This window comes from Neovison vison, chromosome 1 (assembly GCF_020171115.1).
Source record: "Neovison vison isolate M4711 chromosome 1, ASM_NN_V1, whole genome shotgun sequence".
In the NCBI taxonomy this organism is placed as follows: Eukaryota; Metazoa; Chordata; class Mammalia; order Carnivora; family Mustelidae; genus Neogale; species Neogale vison.
In genome coordinates, this window is record NC_058091.1 from 123,896,578 (window position 1) to 123,914,974 (window position 18,397).

An 18,397-nucleotide genomic window follows, 5' to 3' on the forward strand; every position below is an offset into this window, starting at 1 on the left:
TGTTTACCTGTGTTTTCTTGTAGCTCCTAAGAATCATTTATTTATTTTTATTTTTTATTTAAATTCAATTTAGGTAACTAAATTATTGTACTAATTGTACTAATAATACTGTATTATTAGTTTCAGGGGTAGAGTTTAGTGATTCATCAGTTGCATGTAAGATCCAGCGCTCATTACATCAAATGCCCTCCTTAATGCTCTTTACCCAGTTACCTCATCCCTCCATCTACCTTCCTTCTAGCAATCTTGAGTTTGTTCCCTGTAGTGAAGGGTCTCTTATGGTTTGCCTCCCTCTCTATTTTTATTTTATTTATTTTATTATTTTTTGTTCCCTTCCCCTATGTTCTTCTGTTTTGTTTCTTAAACTCCACACGAGTGAAATCTTATGGTATTTGTCTTTCTCTGACTGACTTATTTTGTTTAGCAATAATGCCCTCTAATTCATCCATGTTGTTGCAAATGGTAAGGTTTCATTCTTTTTGATGGCTGATTAATATTCCATTGTGGGTATATATACCACATCTTTTTTATCCATTCATCTGTTGATAGACTCCTGGGCTCTTTCCATAGTTTGCCTTTGGGGACATTGCTGCTATAAACTTTGGGGTGCATGTGCCTGTTTGAATCACTGTTTGTATCCTTTTGATTAAATAATTAGTAGTTCACTTGTTGGGTTGTAGGATAATTCTGTTTCTAACTTTTTGAGGAACCTCCATACAGAGTATCTGCTTCAGTCTGCATTCCCAGCAGTCCAAGATGGTTCCCCTTTCTCCACTTCCCTGAGAAGATCTGTTTTTTTTTTGAATTGTTAATTTTAGCCATTTTGACTGGTGTGAGGGGATATCTCATTGTGGTTTCGATTTGTATTTCCCTAATGCTGAGTGATGTTGAGCATTTTTTTTTTTTCATGTGTCTGCTAGCCATTTGTATGTCTTCTTTAGAGAAATGTCTGTTCATGTCTTCTGTCCATTTCTTGGCAGGATTTTTTATTTTCTGCATGTTGCATTTAATGCATCCTTTACAGACTTGGGATAAAAGACTAGCCTTTTATCTGATAAAACATTTGCAAATATCTTCTTTAATTCTGTAGGTTGCCTTTAAGTTTTGTTGATTGTTTCCTTTGCTGTGCAAAGCTTTTTATCTTGATGAGGTCCCAATAGTTCACTTTTGTTTTTGTTTCCTTTGTCTCTGGAGACATATGTAGCAAGAAGTTGCTGTGGCCAAGGTCAAAGAGGTTGTTGCCTGTGTTCTTCTCTAGGATCTTGATGGATTCCTGTCTCTCATTTAGGTCTCTCATCCATTGTGAGTTTATTTATTGTGTATGGTGTAAGAAAGTGATCTAGCTTCATTCTTCTGCATGTGGCTGCCCAATTTTCCCAACACCATTTGTTAAAGAGACTGTTGCTCTTTGAGAATCCTTATGGCAATTGTTTTGAATTCTGTGTCAAGCAATTCCTGGATATCATTTTCTTTGGGGTCATTTGCTGAAAGTTTAACATGTTTCCTCGGTGGTGTTTCCTTGATTCTTCATGATCCTTGTAACCTTTTGTAGGTCTCTGAATATTTGAAGAAGCAGTTGACTCCTGTAGAATTTATAGACTAACTTTGGCATGGAAAGACCTTTATCTATGGATGGTGACACACTGGAGCATGCTGTGACCTTTGATTTGGTTGTGCTAAGTGCACAGGTGTGTAGTGGCTCCAGTTTCAGGAGGGCATGACGTGTCTTTGGCTCAAGCCACTGGGGTCCACAGCATTGACAACTCTTAGTTCCTTGCTAGCCATTAGGGAGTTCTCAATGTCTGCTAATGCTAAGATGTCCTCAGAGGTGCATTCAGATCTATAGCTAGGGATCAGCACAGGCAGTAGTGGTGACTGAAGCCAGTGGTATGCATATTTTGGCTGTGGGAACTGTGGGTTCTGTGTGGTAGTAGGGGCCATTTGCAGACACATATTTAAAGAGTGGGCAGCAAGGGACAGGTCCAACTGTAAGTAGAGTAGAATGCAGCCTAGCGGGCCTTGGCTGTTAGCATATTCTCTTTTGGCTACTGGCTCTCACAACAGGCACATAGTGTAGGTCAGTATTGGGAGTCAGGCCAGGTACATGTAGTTGCACAACTGAAAGGGCTATCTGCAGGTGAGCCCTACAGTGCCAACCACTGACAACAGACAGGGCCCAATTCAGGTCCTCAAGCAACTGCAGGATCTTTGGCTCTAAGTATTCACTCCTACAGCAACACTGTCTTCCAGATGCACGGTAGTGAAAATCTGTGATGGTTTTAGGTCCCCTGCAGGTGCACAGCTGGAGGGGCTAGCCCCATTCATGTACATATTGTTGTGGGATAGTTTCAGGGGACTAGTCTGGCCTAGGGGTCTTGTGCAGCTTTGCCAAGTGTGGGTGCCAGTATAGGTTCTGGCCCTGGCAGAGAGGGGTATGAGGGAAGAAACCAGTAGATATCTACAAATGCAAATTCCTGTGTGGCAAAACTCAGATAAATTTGCAGAAGTTCTGCAACAGCTGCAATGTCTTAAATATGAAATCTTGTTTTACATATTATTTCACAATCACTAGTAGGTTTTTATCAGGTTATTTTGTAATCTATCATTATAGTTTAGTCATATTAATGCTGTAGATAATCACTAAGCAGCATAAAACTATTTCAAAACTTGATGGCTGGAATAGAAATATGAAATATTTAAAGGAGGCAATTACCTCACTGATGAAAGCTAAAGAATCTCTCACCAAAACTAAGGTTTCATGAAATATATTTCTGGACATATTTTCATCCTTATATCAAAGCAGCAATGTCAGAAGTATAGGAAATGTGCCCACATTGCAAATGAGAGACTAGAGTCTTATGAAGACAAATATATTTAGGTTACATACCTAGGAAAGCTCTATGTGTCTTAATCTGCTGGTTTACAATCTATGTGAGTTACTATGACATCTTGCTGCTCTGGATTGAAAGTAGTTGTTTTTTCTTTTGAAAATAGTTTATTTAGTAGTCTCCTGACATCTGTTCTAGAATATGGGTTTTGATATACATTGGATTTTTTTGAAGGATCATATTTATAGAGATAATTGTTGGGAAGGAAAAAGGGATTTATGGGGGGCGCCTGGGTGGCTCAGTGGGTTAAGCCGCTGCCTTCGGCTCAGGTCATGATCTCAGGGTCCTGGGATCGAGTCCCGCATCAGGCTCTCTGCTTGGCGGGGAGCCTGCTTCCTACTCTCTCTCTGCCTGCCTCTCTGCCTACTTGTGATCTCTCTCTGTCAAATAAATAAATAAAATCTTAAAAAAAAAAAAAGGGATTTATGAACCAGAAGTGTGACATGTCATAATGACATCTCTTTCTATATATATGCCTGTATGCATGTGTATGTCTATATGTATGTATGCCTCTATGTATACACACATATATTTCTGTATTATATATGTATTGTGTAAATATATGTAGGCATACTTGAAGGAAATATACTAAAATGTTAAGAGAGGCTCTCTTCGAAGTGGAATTATAAATGATTTTTCTTCTTTTATTCCTTACATTTTGCACATTATCTAAATTGAATATGTATTACTTTTGTAACCAAGAGAAATAAAGATTCTTTTAAAAAATTAAAAAAAAAAACAAATCAAGTATGTTTTCCTATGCTATATGGTGTATGCTCTCTCTCTCTCTTTTTAAAAAGATTTTATTTATTTATTTGACAGACAGAGATCACAAGTAGACAGAGAGGTAGGCAGAGAGAGGGGGAAGCAGGCTCCCTGCTGAGCAGAGATCCCAATGCAGGGCTCGATCCCAGGATCCTGAAATCATCACCTGAGCCAAAAGCAGAGGCTTAAACCACTGAACCTCCCAGACACCCCTCTTTTTTTGTACTCAAGACAAACATCCTACATTTGCATATTGGACAGGAGTGTCTTTGTCTTAAATTTCTCCAACCCACTTATCTATTAAAGCTGTATAAACCAGGATAAGTCAGCTAGTTATCGTTTTCTATTATTTTTGTCTTCACTGTGTTTATCTCTGAACTTTGATAGGAAAGTATGATACTGTTGCCCCTGCAAGTCACATGATAATTTCATTTTAGGCCAATTTAGTCTTAAAAATAAATAAAATAGTGACCAATAAAATATAAACAAATTATTTTAATTCTTTTCTTGTAAGATTAGGACTGTGTGATGGCTTTATGTATCAGTTTTGCTAGGCTATAGTATCCAGTTGTCTAATTAAACATGAATCTAGGTGTTTCCATGAAGCTACTTTGTAGATTTGGTTAACATCTATAATCAGTTGACTTTAAAAGTAAAGGACATGACCCTGGATAATGTACATGGTCCTCACCCAATCATTTGAAGGTCTTAAGAGCAAAACTCAGGTTTTCCAGAGAATTTATGCAACAAGACTATAGCATCAGGGGCCTGGGTGACTCAGATCATGATCCCAGGGTCCTGGGATTGAGCCTCACACCCAGCTCCCTGCTCAGGGGGGATCTGCTTCTTTCTCTCCCTCTGCCCCTCTCCCCTGCTTGTACTCTCTCTCTCAAATAAATAAATAAATAAATAATCTTTAAAAAAAAAAAGGACTCTAGCATCAACTCATGTCTGCCAGTCTTACACATTTTGGACTTTCCAAACCCCATAATTATGTGAACTAACTCCCTTAATCTCTATCTATCCATCCATCAGTTTATTGATTGATTCTGTTTCTCTAGAGTATGGTGGTAGAGAAAATGTTCATTGTTTAAGAAAATACATACATTATCATGATCTGAATGTTGCCAGAGATGTGAACATTAAAGGTGCTTCTGGTAAAACCTTAAAAGAAAGTGGGAAAATGTTATTGTGACTCATGAAATGGCAGAAGATTTAGCCAAATTATGTTCTACTATTGGATGGAAAGTAGAAAATACAAAGTGATGAACTTGGATAGTTAGGTGAGGGGATTGCCAGGCAAAGTGCAGAAGGTGAGGCCTGGTTTCTTGTTGCTGTTTCTAGTAGAATGTAGGAGAAAAGAGAAATTGAGAATGGAACTGTTAAACAAAAAGGACCAGGATTTGATGGCTTGAAAAATTCTTAGCCTGCGCATATTGTACAGAGGCCAAGGTGTGCTCTGGAGAAAAGGCCAGGGGTGAAGCTGAGTAATCTCTTTGAAGAGATTAGGTATATGACCTGTGGATCTACTTAACCATTGCAACAGAAGCTAGAAATAGGGACGGAGTTATCCAGGAAAAGTTTATGAAGGACCCTATTTCTAATGATACTAGTACCCACGATATCCATGGAAGACCACAAGGTTTTTGAGAAGGTTCTACCAGCAGACACACCACCAGTTTGGTTTGGAGGGGACAGAGACAGGATGAAATGAAGGCAAGTTGGTAGGTTTCTGGAATGTCACAAACAGAAAATAAATTGCCCTAATGACGGAGCTGATGGGACTTTACCTGGGGCCTCCACAGGCTTGAAGAACAGAGTATGGACACACCTTGAAAGGTGTCCATAGGCCTTAAAATCTATTGGAATTTGCCCTTCTGGGTTTTGAACTTGCTAGAGACAAGTGACCTTTTTATTCCTTGCATTTTCTCCATTTTGGAAAGGGAATGCCTATGTATGCCTGTCACACCATTTTAAAAATTTATTTATTATGAATTTTAAAATTTGAGTACAGTTACACACAATGCTATGTTAATATTAGACAAGCTAATATGTTATGTTCACCACAGTGTAGCTATCATCTGTCACCATACAACATTATTAGAATATCACTGACTATATTCCTTATGCTGTGCCTTTTTTTTCATGTGACTTATATATTCCTTAACTGGAAGCCTGTATCTCCCACTCCCTTTTACCCATTTTGCCCACATGCTCCACCTCCACCACAACCATCAATTTGTTCTCTGTATTTATAAGTCCAATTCTGCTTTTTGTTTGTTTATTCATTTTTAAGGATTTTATTTATTTATTTGACAGAGAGAGAGAGAGCAAGCACAGTAGGGGGAGTAGCAGGGAGAGGGAAAAGCTGGCTTCCTGCTCAGTGCTCCCCAACTGAGCAGGAAGCCTGATGTGGGGCTCGATCCCAGGACTGTGGGATCATGATGTGAGCCGAAGGCAGGTGCTTAATGCTGAGCCACTGAGGTGACCCTCATCTTTTTTTTTTTTTTTTAAGTAATCTCTATACCAAATGTGGGGCTTGAACTTATAATCCTGAGATCAAGAATCACATGCTCTACCAACTGAGCCATAGGCAGATGCCCTCATTTGTTTTTTTTTTAGATTTCACATATGAGTGAAATTATATTTTATTGTCTTCTTTACTTATTTATTTGTCTTTTTGACTTATTTCACCTAGTACAATAGCCTCTAGGTCCACTTTCTAACATCATACACAAAAATAAGCTCAAAATAGATGAAAGTCCTAAATGTGAAACCTAAAACCATAAAAATCCTAGAAGAGAGCACAGGCAGTAATTTCTCTGAGATTGGCCATAGCAACATTTTTCTATTTATGTCTCCTAATGTAAGAGAAACAAAAGCTAAATAAATTATTGGGGCTATATCAAAATAAAAAGCATTTACAAAACAAAGGAGATCACCAACAATACAAAAAGATAAACTACTGAATGGGAGAGGATATTTGCAAATGATATATTTGACAAAGAGTTAATATCCAAAACATACAAAGAACTTAACTCAACACCAAAAAACCAACCTGATTAAAAAAATATGGGTTGAGGACCTGAATAGATATTTTTCCAAAGAAGACCTTCAAATGACCAAAAGACATGAAAAGATGCTCAACATCACTCATCATCAGGGAACTACAAATCAAAACCACAATGAGATGTCACCTCACACTTGTCAGAATGACTAGAATCAAAAAGACAAGAAATAACCAGTGTTGGTGAGGATGTGGAGGAACAGGAAATGTTGTACACTGTTGGCAGGACCCCCATTGCATTTTAGAAGAAGCTAATTTGTTTTTTAATTCATAGGTTCACAGATAGTTATTTTGTCCCAGGATGGCTTATACCCAGCTCCTCATCCATATGTGATTTAGATAATGAGATTTGGGACTTTTTGAGTTGATGATATTTATTTGAGATTTTTGGACTTAGAGTTGGAATGAGTTGAGATTTTTGGGGAAGTTGAGATGAGTAACTACACTTGGCACATGGTATGAACATACATTTTTGCAGGCTAGCAGGTAGACTCTTGAGATTATATAGTATACCTCCAAAATCTGTGTCTATCTGGAATCTCAGAATATGATCTTATTTGGAAATAGGGTCTTTGCAGATGTCATTAGTTGTGTTCATACTTGAGTAGGTTGGACTATAAATCCAAAATGACTGGTGTCAGAGACATACAAAAAAAAGGTGGCCATATGACCACAGAGGCAGAGATTGGAATGATTTGTCTGCAAGCCAAGAAATAACAAGTATTATTGGCAAACACCAAAAGCTAGAATAGGCAAGGAAGGATTCTTCCCTTGAGTCTTTAGAGGGATCAGAGCCCTGCTGACAACGTGATTTCAGACTTCTAGCTCCCAGAATTGTGAGGGAATAAGTTGCCATTATTTTAAATTACTCAGTTAGTGGTAGTTTGTTATAGTATTCTTAGGAAACTAGTCCAGAATTGTTACACATTTTTGGTTCATATCTTGGCAAATGGATAGGGAACAGTAAGAAAAATAAGGGAAACTCAGTTTGCTTTTCCTAACCTGGAAGGCATGTTTTCTCACATATATAAACTCTACATATTGGATAGCTTCTCCAGTCACTGCAGCACCAATTAAAAGTGAAATGAATATCACAGTGAGCATTTTGTAATATATGTAATTATTGAATCACTTTGTTGTAACCAAAACTAATATAATATTGTATGTAAACTATATTTCAGTTAATTTTTTTAAAATTAAAAAGGAAGCAATTTCTAAAAAATTAAATGAGATATTGAGAACATTTATATGGTAACTGGTAGCTACATGCTGTATGAGTCATTTGCTAATTTGTCCAGCCAAAGTAGCTGGGAATGGTACGGTAGCACATTCCAAACCTGAGAACTCTGTAGATATTGAGGAACACCTGTCTTCTCCAACCATCTATAGTTTCAGAACAAGTTTTGCTGGTATTTAGGTTTCTAATTTTCATTTTATTACTTTCTAACTCCAATTGCTTTTATCCCAGTTTTACTCTTGTGGATTCATATATATGAGCTGTGGGGTAGTCCACTTGGCCACTCATAGAACACTGCCATTTCTTGTGTTGGTTGTTCGGTGTTTGTTCTTAGTAAATACAACTTTCTGTTTCAGAGAAAAGGATTTAAAAAGTTTTTTAAATGGGCTCCTAAGGCTCCTTGAATAACAAATAGCTTTTAAAAGACAACACTTTAATGGGCTATGGATAACCAGTTCAAAAACAAAAGTATTCAATATCCCTTTAAATGTATATGTTTAAAAAGCTAGAAGGAAATAGGTTTGGCAAAGTTTCTTCTCAATTTTACAGAATTTTGAAAAATTTCTCTATACACACCCATACACAACTGCAAAAAATTTATAAATGACCTGGGGAGATAACTAAGATGATAGATGCCAATCTAAACAGTATACAGCTTATGCATGGTTGTGCCTGATGGAAATAGTTATTTCTTCTATAACCTTTTCTCTGTGGAAGGGAAATGGAAAATGATGGGCATATAAGGCAGGGAGAAAATGAAGGAGGAGTAGAACCATACCACAGAGGTATCATGGCTGCTCTGAATAGTCACTGGCACTGCTCTATAAATGGAACCATTTGCTACACGTTTTGAATTGCTAACATTTGGGAGAATAGTGGACAATGGATCTTCATGTAAACTATAAATTTTATAATAGTGAATTAGCATGTTCGTTTAACAGAAAGTAAACAAATCTTAGTGCAAAATGGATTCAGTGTATAACCTCATTTTTCCACTGCTTAATGAAGTGATGGTGATAAAGCCAAGATAAACAACTTTATGCTTTGTAAGCACAAGGTAAAATACTTCGTGTTTAATCACTGTGTGGTCAGTGACAGACTGGTACCTGCTTGGACCAAAGGTTTCTAAGTTTGCAGCAACTAGTCCTTAGCAACGTGGGTGTTGTTCTAACAAATTACCACACTGGCTTTGGAACAGACAAGGAAAAATATATACAATGAATTCTGACATCGTCCCAACATCTAATAAGCACCTACTGTGTGCCAGGTACATGGGGTTATGAAATAATGATAATGAAATGGAGGCATTTGAATTCTCCAGAACTCCATGGAGTGTGGGAAAGATAGGTCGCGATTATCTCATTTGGATTTCCTCAGAAGCAGACACTGAGATGAGGATTTGAGGACTACTAGTTTATTCAGGAGTGATTCCAGGAAACATGGGTAAGAAAGTGCAAAAAGTGAGATAAGGAAAGCAAGGAAGACAACTATATCTAGACACCACTTAAGAAACTGGTAATTCCGCTGGGAAATGGTATAGAACACAAACCGATATTAGTCTACCCAAAAGTAGGGGAGATGGGTAATTATCCTTTAATTCCCAATGCTCATTAGCTAAGGGCTGCTCCTAAGAGCATTTACTCCCTAGCACTTTTGTTTTTTTCCTGTACTATCAATAGAAAGCCTTCCATTGGACAGTTGCAGTAAGATGGCTTCAAGGGGTATGGGAGGATACCAGGATGAGGCATCAAGAGCGTCTGCTATAATAATCAAGTGTTTTAAAGAGTGATCTGTCAATTAATGCACAAGAAAAAGAGTATTGTGGGATATAGCAAGAAAGGAGAAATTTGTGAAAGGGGATGGGAATTGATCCAGGTTCTGAAAAGTGGGAGGGGCTTCTGAAAGCCTGAGCTGCTAATAAAAGTGAGAAGAGTCTGTTCAGGAATACCTTGCAATGCAAGCTGAATAGTCTGTAATCTACTCTACTTATAGGACTGTAGACATTGTGAAATTTTGAGCAGAGACAAATGAAGTATTTTGGTATGGCAGTCTCCTACTTGTCCCTCAATGTCTATTCTTTCATCTCTTATAGCAATAGAATTTTTAGCTTTTAAAAGCTGAACAAAATGCAGATTTAATTCCCAGACTCTCTTGGAGGCAGGTGTGGCCATGTGACTAATTCTGACTGGGAGGGATGTGAGCAGAAATAACATAAACCATGCCTGTGCTTTGCAAAGGCAGTAAAGACTGGACATGCTCTCCCCTTTCACTTCTTTCCTTCATAGTGGCTTGAAAGTGAGCTTGGTGGAGAAGGTCATATGGATAAAGACAGCGCTTTTGGGAGAGCAGAATATCAAGGCAGGTGGAGCCTGAGCCTACAGAGACTTTATGGAGTAGAAGCACTTAACATTATTTTGGGTCTTTGTCAACAAGGCTAAACCTATATTCTAACTAGTAGATTAGGGAAATTAATCTGGCAGTAATATTAACAGTGACATTTGGAGGGACATAGATGGACTACATGTGTTGCACATTTATCATGATTCTGTGGTTGTGCTCTCTTTGTGCTGAGCTGTTTCATGGTCTGATTCTTTCTTTTAGATTGTTACTTCTTTTAGACCTAGATTTTCATGTTTACAAACTTAATATGACAAGAGTTCCTATAATATAGGAGAGAGCATAAGGGCTGGAGTGGAGAGAATGTTAATGGAAGATCTTGGGTAGGTGTGACTTGAACAAGAGAAAGACACTTGATATAACATCCTGGGAAAATATTAAAGGAGAAATTTCAGTGAGTGTGACTCTAAATTAACATACTTCTTGATATGTGAATGCTTATATTTGAATGTCAGTTTGAATGCATCTGGTCGAGAAAATGACTTGAGTTAGGGTGTTTTGTTGGAGTTGCAGTAATAATCATTTTAAACTGATTAAGCTGACATCTGGAAATTAATAAATTGTATATTGCTCATTTACAGTCTAATCAAATAACATAGTCCAGATTTGTATAATATTGCTGATCAAAGATTAAAATTGGGTGTGTATTTATGTTTGGTAGGTTTCTGATCCTGTTCTTAGGGCTCAATTCTTGTCCAGAAGCAACAAAATAGCATCATCTAACTTTATCCTAAGGATAGTCCCAGCCCAATGAGCAACAGAGGGGTGCTGCAGAAGGCACTGTCCAAAGACTTGGGAACTATGTTTCACAGAGGAACCAAGCCTCCTCCATATACCTTATGAATTGTACTTCTTAGGCAAGCTTCTTTGGAGTGTTCAGAGAAGGGGTGTCAGTGCTGTGAATTGAACTACATTTTCTTGAGTCTTGTGTCTTCTAGGAAATTTGTGCATAACCACAAAAAAACTTCCCGGAGATTATGATCTCTGGCACAGGATAGGTACTTAAGTAAATGTGTGTGGAGTAAATGAACAAAATAATTGACCATAGACTTGGTACCAACCATCATACCTGTGTGGTAGATTGTTCAGCATCCCACAACTTAGTCCTGTGCTTATTAGAAACTTGATTCTCCAGGGTATGTCAATCCCATACCTTTGTTGAAGCTTTTTCTCTACAAGAGTCTATGCCCTGTCCATAATCAGCCTTTTTCTGTAGATCAATATGTACATTCATATCTTCAGATTTTATTGGGCAACAATTTTGCAACCCATATGCAATTCATTAGTATGTAAAATGCTCTGCTATTTGAGCCAAAATAAAATATAGGCTGTCTGAAAAGTCTGGCAACACAGGATAAACTTATTTCAAATAGTTTATTAGTTACCTTTTTGAATAGTATACTTAATATACTTTCCTTCAACCTCCAGACACCTTTTTAGGTAAATTTAAAGCAATTTAAGGCAATAGGTCTGATCTTGAGTCTGAAAAAAGTACAATACTAATACTACTAATAAATACTAATACTAATACTAATACTATTTCTCTCATGTTTCCAGAGTAGTTGCACACTCTGAAGTGTACTTATTGTAATTTTGTTTCAGATTAACAATAGAATCATAGCTTTAAGTTTAGAGGTATTTCATCTGAAAAGTTCTCTGAAGAAAAACATACTGAATATACCTTTTTCCAATAATGGAAATACATGCTGTTTAAAAGTAAGATTTTCATGATTTTGCAGAATTTTTGTATATATTTTAATTGATAAGCATCTTAGAAAGTTTAAGTTCTTTGTTATGGATTAGTTAAAAGAGAACAAGCATTTCAACATTATTTTCAAATGTCTATCTTTAATATATTCAAAAATAAAATTGAGATTTTGTTTGATCCAAAATTTACTCTCTGCAAAAAATATTTTAAAAGGAAGGGAATAATAAATTTGAAGTAGGAAATAGGGAAAAATGCATAATATTCTCCATCAACAAATCTGTCTTTGCAATATCCCAAGAAGCCAGCAAGTTCCATATGCTCTATAAACCCACTTTACAGGGGAACTTAATGGGTTGGATTTGCAGCAAGTTAAATGAGATTTTTTTTTTTTTTAACTGATGCAGTTTTCACAGGCTGACGCCCTTCACTGTTTGAGTGAAACCATCTTGGTTTTGAATACTTTGGCACATTTCACCATCAGCCTTGTGTCAAATGACCCTGAATCTGAAATGAAAGCACCCTTCAGATCTTCAGTTTGGGTTGGTGTCATAAACAAATCTGAGTTTTGTTCTCATGGCTTATCATAATCTCTTCCAAACCTTTGATGTATTTATGTCCAAGTTCAAGGATTATATGAGAAGCTTTGCACATTTACTTCTTCATTCCATTATGAATGGGCCTGAGGCAGAGCCTCTGCCTCCAACTACTATTCTATCTGTATAGGGATGATGATTTGGCATTAGAATCTTTGTCTGGGGTACTCTTTAGATAAAAATTTGCTTGTGTATATGTAAACCTATCATAGATGTCTCAGTCCTTGTGGGGATATGCTGATAGAGTTCATGATCATTAGCCATATTCTTTAAAATTATCGATTGGCAAATTTCAGATTCAGAAAAAAGTAGAGGTTAGAGAAAATCAATAGAAAAAGTAACAACCCATTAGAAAAGTCTAGAAAAATTTGTTTCCAAAACAAAATAGGTTGGTTAATGTAAAAACCTCTTCCTGAACCACATTCTTTCCATTTTGGGGGAGCACAGAACTGACTTTCTTGAGGCAGACTTGCTTACAAGTTTTAGTTGTGCAGCCAGCACCTCTTTAAAAGTTTTTGAACCAGACCTTACTGGCTTGAAATGTAATATATTTTATACTCGCATTTTCCTCTAGTTTTGTCTACATAAGCCTCAGGGGGAAAATGCTTATATATCCTCCTGACCTTTTAATAAATTATTGTGGGGCTTAGAAACACATTTTTCTCTGCACCTACTTTTCCTATCTTATGTATTGAGATGTTGGGTTGTGAATAAATTCTCCTTGTGTATGTTATTTGAGACACCTGCCAACATGTGGGAGTGGTAGGGTCATGACAGTAATGGAGTGTTTTAAGGGACTGATTCATACAGCCCGAGAAATGTCAGTCTGTAAATACAAAGCCTGAATATCCCAAGATGTGTCTAGATTAACTCTTCACATTGATGTAGAGCTTTATAATTGACTGACCAGTATCATATTCAGTGTAACATTTGACATGACTGATTGTAACTCTTCCTCCCTAGTAGTTAGGTAGATCACATACCTATTCTGGCCACTAGTGTCTTTCATCTCTCCTTCTGTTTTTCCCTCCTTCTCTTTTCTTGTGCACAACACAAATATGTTTATATTACAAAGGCAAACTATATTTTTAAATAATTATTTTTATTAACATATAATGTATTATTTGCCCCAGGGTACAGGTCTGTGACTCATCAGGCTTACACATTTCACAGCACTCACCATAGCACATACCCTCCCCAATGTCCATAACCCAAGCAAACTATATTTTTTAAATGTAACCTATATCCCCAGTGGCCTACAAGACTGTTTAGGATGTAAACATGATATTTATCAAACAAGGCTTAAAACAGACACTATCTGACAATACCTGTGAGAGTCATGAGGACCAAGTGCCACTAAGTCCATAAACACAGAGGTTGGCAAAGTTATTTCTGTTGGTGAGGAAAGAAGACTCATGCAGGGTGGGCAGAATTTGAGCTAAGTTTTCAAAATGAGCAGGGTCGTTATATTTTCAATAGATGAAATGTGAGAAAAACTATGTTAAATGCAAGCAATGATTGACTAGCATCTGGGCAGACTGACAAGAAGAAAAAATGAAACTTCTGGGAAAGCATGGCTAGCAAAAAAGAAGAGGGTGGGAGGGAGAGAGTGCAGAACAGGTGGCCAATGGCCTGTTCTGACATATGTGCAAAGAGAGCTGGGAGGGTCCTGGTGGAGTATCTGTGTGTCCTATTTCCAGCCTTGGTGTGGACTTCATGCTTCTATGAGTGAAGCATAAGCTTGCCCCCCCTTTTTTTTCTTTTTAAGATTTTATTTATTTGACAGAGAGAGAGAGAGAGAGAGCCCAAGCAGCAGGAATGAAGAAGGAGAGGAAAAGCAAGCTCCCCACTGAGCAGGGAGCCTGATGTGGGGCTTGATTCCAGGATCCCAGGATCATTACCTTAACTGACTGAGCCACCCAGATCCCCCTTCCCCTTTCTAAAGCAATTATAAATCATCCTCAGGTCTTTCTCTCAAAAATCAATCCCAAGCTAGATGTTATCCACACTGGAATTGTGTAACTGTGAATATCCAAAAACAGAATTTCACATTTTTCTTATTTTTATTTCTAATACATTTTATCTGTTCATTTTTGGCTCTTCATTCTAGGGCTAGAAATCATTTTGGATGTAGTTTCTGTTACCTAGTGTATCAGGTATCCCTACCAGCTTGGTTTTATGAGACTTTTCCCCCAGGCTAACATTAATTGATGTGTCAAAACAATTTGGCATTGATATCACTGTTATTACATCAAATACAAACATGTCTAATAACACTTTATTCAGCCTTCACTTCTCCATCAAGCTAAACACTTCACAGGAATCACACCACTTAAGCTCTTCTGATTTACCTGCCTACTGGCCCCATCAAAAATTTAAATCAAATCATTCGGTTGGATGCATTCTTTATTCCTTTTAAAGTATAATTAAGCTGTCAATAAGTTGATTATTCCATATAATAGTTTTTCAGATATCTGAATCAAATATATCAAGTTAGAACCTTAAAATTCATCTTCTTGTTATTTCATATATAAAATTAACCCATTTGTCTATCTCCAGTGTTCTGGTACTTCTCTTTGTTTAGCATGATTCTTTAGGTATTACTCAAAGTGGTCAGGTTAAGACTTCCAGAGGAAGATTATATTCAACAGCCCAATAAAATGTCCCTTAGTAAAAGATTTTCATTTATCTAAGAACGTGAAAGAGGACTATTACCTTTGCAGGGTTTTTGACGTTATACCTCTCCATGCTTACCTTCCCTATAGATGACCTTCATGGCACAGGTAGGGCACAGGTAAAATTCAGGGCGTTCTGAGCTTTATGCTTGGGCATTCCTTCAGCTTGTTACACAGGGGTACTAGGGGAAAGGAATAAGTTATTGGAGGAGTCACACCCTGGTAGGAATTTTTCAATACATTCAGTAACTATTTTCATCATGGCCTAAAAGAAGAGGATTCTGGAATCAATTTGTAACTCTTTTTCAAGCCTTCCCACTCTGCTTACTTTTTTGGTGGATAGTTTTATGGTAACTACTAACAGAATATTTGCCCTGGTCAGGCAAGCTCTACTCCAGGTCACTGCTCCCTGGAGAGTGTATGCCTGTGGAGAAATCACTTAATTAATGTCTCTAGGTTTCAAGTGTACTAACTGTGAAATTGGGATTCCCCCTGGCATTAGCAGCTGTACCATCCAGTAGATAGGTGTGCCATATTTGTGATAAGAATAGCTTTACCTGTGTGGTAATTGTGCTTCATGATTAATATCACTTGGACTCAATCCGGGGCACACTCTTCCTTTGCACTCCTTTCCAGCTTGTTGCCAACTTCTTGTATCCATTCTTAAGGTTTGTAAAAGTTCTCTGGAACTTTCATCCTTTGCACACTCTAACTCCAAGTTCTCATTAAATTTTTGAGTAATTATAAGCATTACATTTTACATCACTGGGAGAAGCTGAAGGAATTTATGAAAATACACCTATATTGTAATTCTTCTATACCCAAATAATGAGATCACTTTAATTTTTTTTCTAATTTTTTTTTCTGATGCCTATTCTCTTTTGTCCAGTTCTTCTGCACATTCTTAAAGTGGATTTTCTTGGTGTGTGTCCTCTTTTGTTTAACCACCCGGAAATTGAAGTGCTTCAGGCCTTTCATTCTTGCATAAAACCTTGGCTGCTTTTTCTTCCCAATATTTGGAAAAGTCAAGGTATCATGTGAGCTGCCAAGCACACTGGGGTGGGATTTGGAAAAGTTCCAGAGCCATATTAGTTCTCTACACTCCTTTCCAGCCCATTGCAAACTTCTTGTATCAGTCTCCTAAGGTTTGTAAAAGTTCTTTAGGACTTTCATCCTTTACACACGTTCCCTCTTGGCCCCAAAGAAATGAATTTCAAAATTACCCACTAACATGGATTCAGATTAGCAGTAGACCAACTGCTGGGAAGCATTTGGAAATAACCACTTCCCTGGTGGGAACATTGGAGCAAGAGAAACTTGTTCAGACCTCATACTTATACTGATTGGCTGTTAGGTGAATGGCGGAGACCTATTTCCCCTTTTTGATTTAGTGGGAACAGGTCAAAGGGCCTTTGAAAAGTATGCAACACTTCCAGTTTAAAATAGATCTTGGAAGACATTGAAAGAAGAAGGAGGAATGTGGAAATGCAATGGGACAGGGTTCTTTGATCCTAAACCCAGTCAGAATTTTAATTAGCAGTACATGTAAGACCAAAGAGAAGGACCTCCCATAGAGTAGGCCAAGTGAAATGGAAGTTCCAAGAAATGATTGAGTTGTCCTATTTCCGATTGAATCCATCATGAAGGCTTGGGAGATTCTAAATGAGGAATCTTCCTTCTCTCCATATATTTTGAATAAGCAAAGTGTTGGTAACTTAGAAGATGTCTATAAAACAGAGAGAGAATGTAACCAATGAATTATATACTATATGTTATATATACATACATAGTGTAATGGCAAGAATTTACTATCCTTTTCCCCTTCCCTCCTTTTTTTCCCCAATTCCCTCTCAAGAGTTGTTAAGATTATCACTGGTGAAGATTATGAGGATGAAGGGCAACTTTAGGAAAAGAATGTAAGGACCTCCCAACATTTGGAAGTTGAGGCAAGAGGAAGAACTAGCAAAGGAGCTTTTAGCAGCAGCCATAAGGTAGAAGAAAGATGGAGAGTGGGATACAGGCTAAGCTAAGAGATGAAATCATCTTCAGTGATAATTGCTGTCAAAACTGTCGAGAATTTTGAGTAAGATGAACTCAGAAGAGTAACCACTATGTTTGACAAGAGAGAGGCCAGTGCTGAACTTGACAAGAGTAATTTCTATGAATAGTAGGGTGAAATCCCTATGTGCCAAAATTAACATAAAAGTTTAGCTATTCTAAAAACAGGTATATTAGTTGTTGGCAATAATGAAATTTAGGGGAAAAAACCTGATGTGGCCTCCAAGTCCATTTCATACCATGAGACAGGATCTCTGGTCCCTATTTCTGACTACTTGCCCCGTGGAACTTAGCTATCAAGGAACATCACTAAATCTTGAGTTAAAACTCTGAGATGTTTAGGAGATTAGGTGACATAGATTAAGGTAATTTGGAGCAGAAATATACTTTCAGAGGAGTGAGATTCTGTCTTACACACAAAGCTGGTATTTATGGAAGGATGTGGGAGTGAATTCCCACCAAGACACTATCCTATAACTCTTTTTTTCTGATCTGTCCCATTTCCTTTTTTCATTCCTTCTTTCATTTCAAAATAACCCATTTGGACCACCCATTAATGATCAATATTAGAGATGGGTGGAAATGGCAGGCGAGAATTCTACCACTGAACCACCCATGCAGAGATGGGGGGAAATGAAGCAGTAGGTAAACCTGTCAAAGTCCCTGCCTTAATTAGTCATTATATTCAAGTAAAGATATCTACATATATCTTTATCTTGATACAAATGAAGACAAAGGATGCTAAAGGAGAAGGGAAGGCCTGCTTAAGACACTGTAATAGTAGTTTTCAACCTTGGATGCACCTACGCAAATATAATAATTTGAGAGATTAGGCCCTTCTCTGACAGACTAAATCATTATGTCTGGGTGTGATACCCAGCATCAGTAACAATCACCCCAGGTGATTTCTGATTTAAACCCCAAATTGGGGACCGAAGAATTTGAACAGTGGCCTCCATGTGTGCTGCCTGGACCAGCATCATCAGTATCACCTAGGAACTGCTGGAGT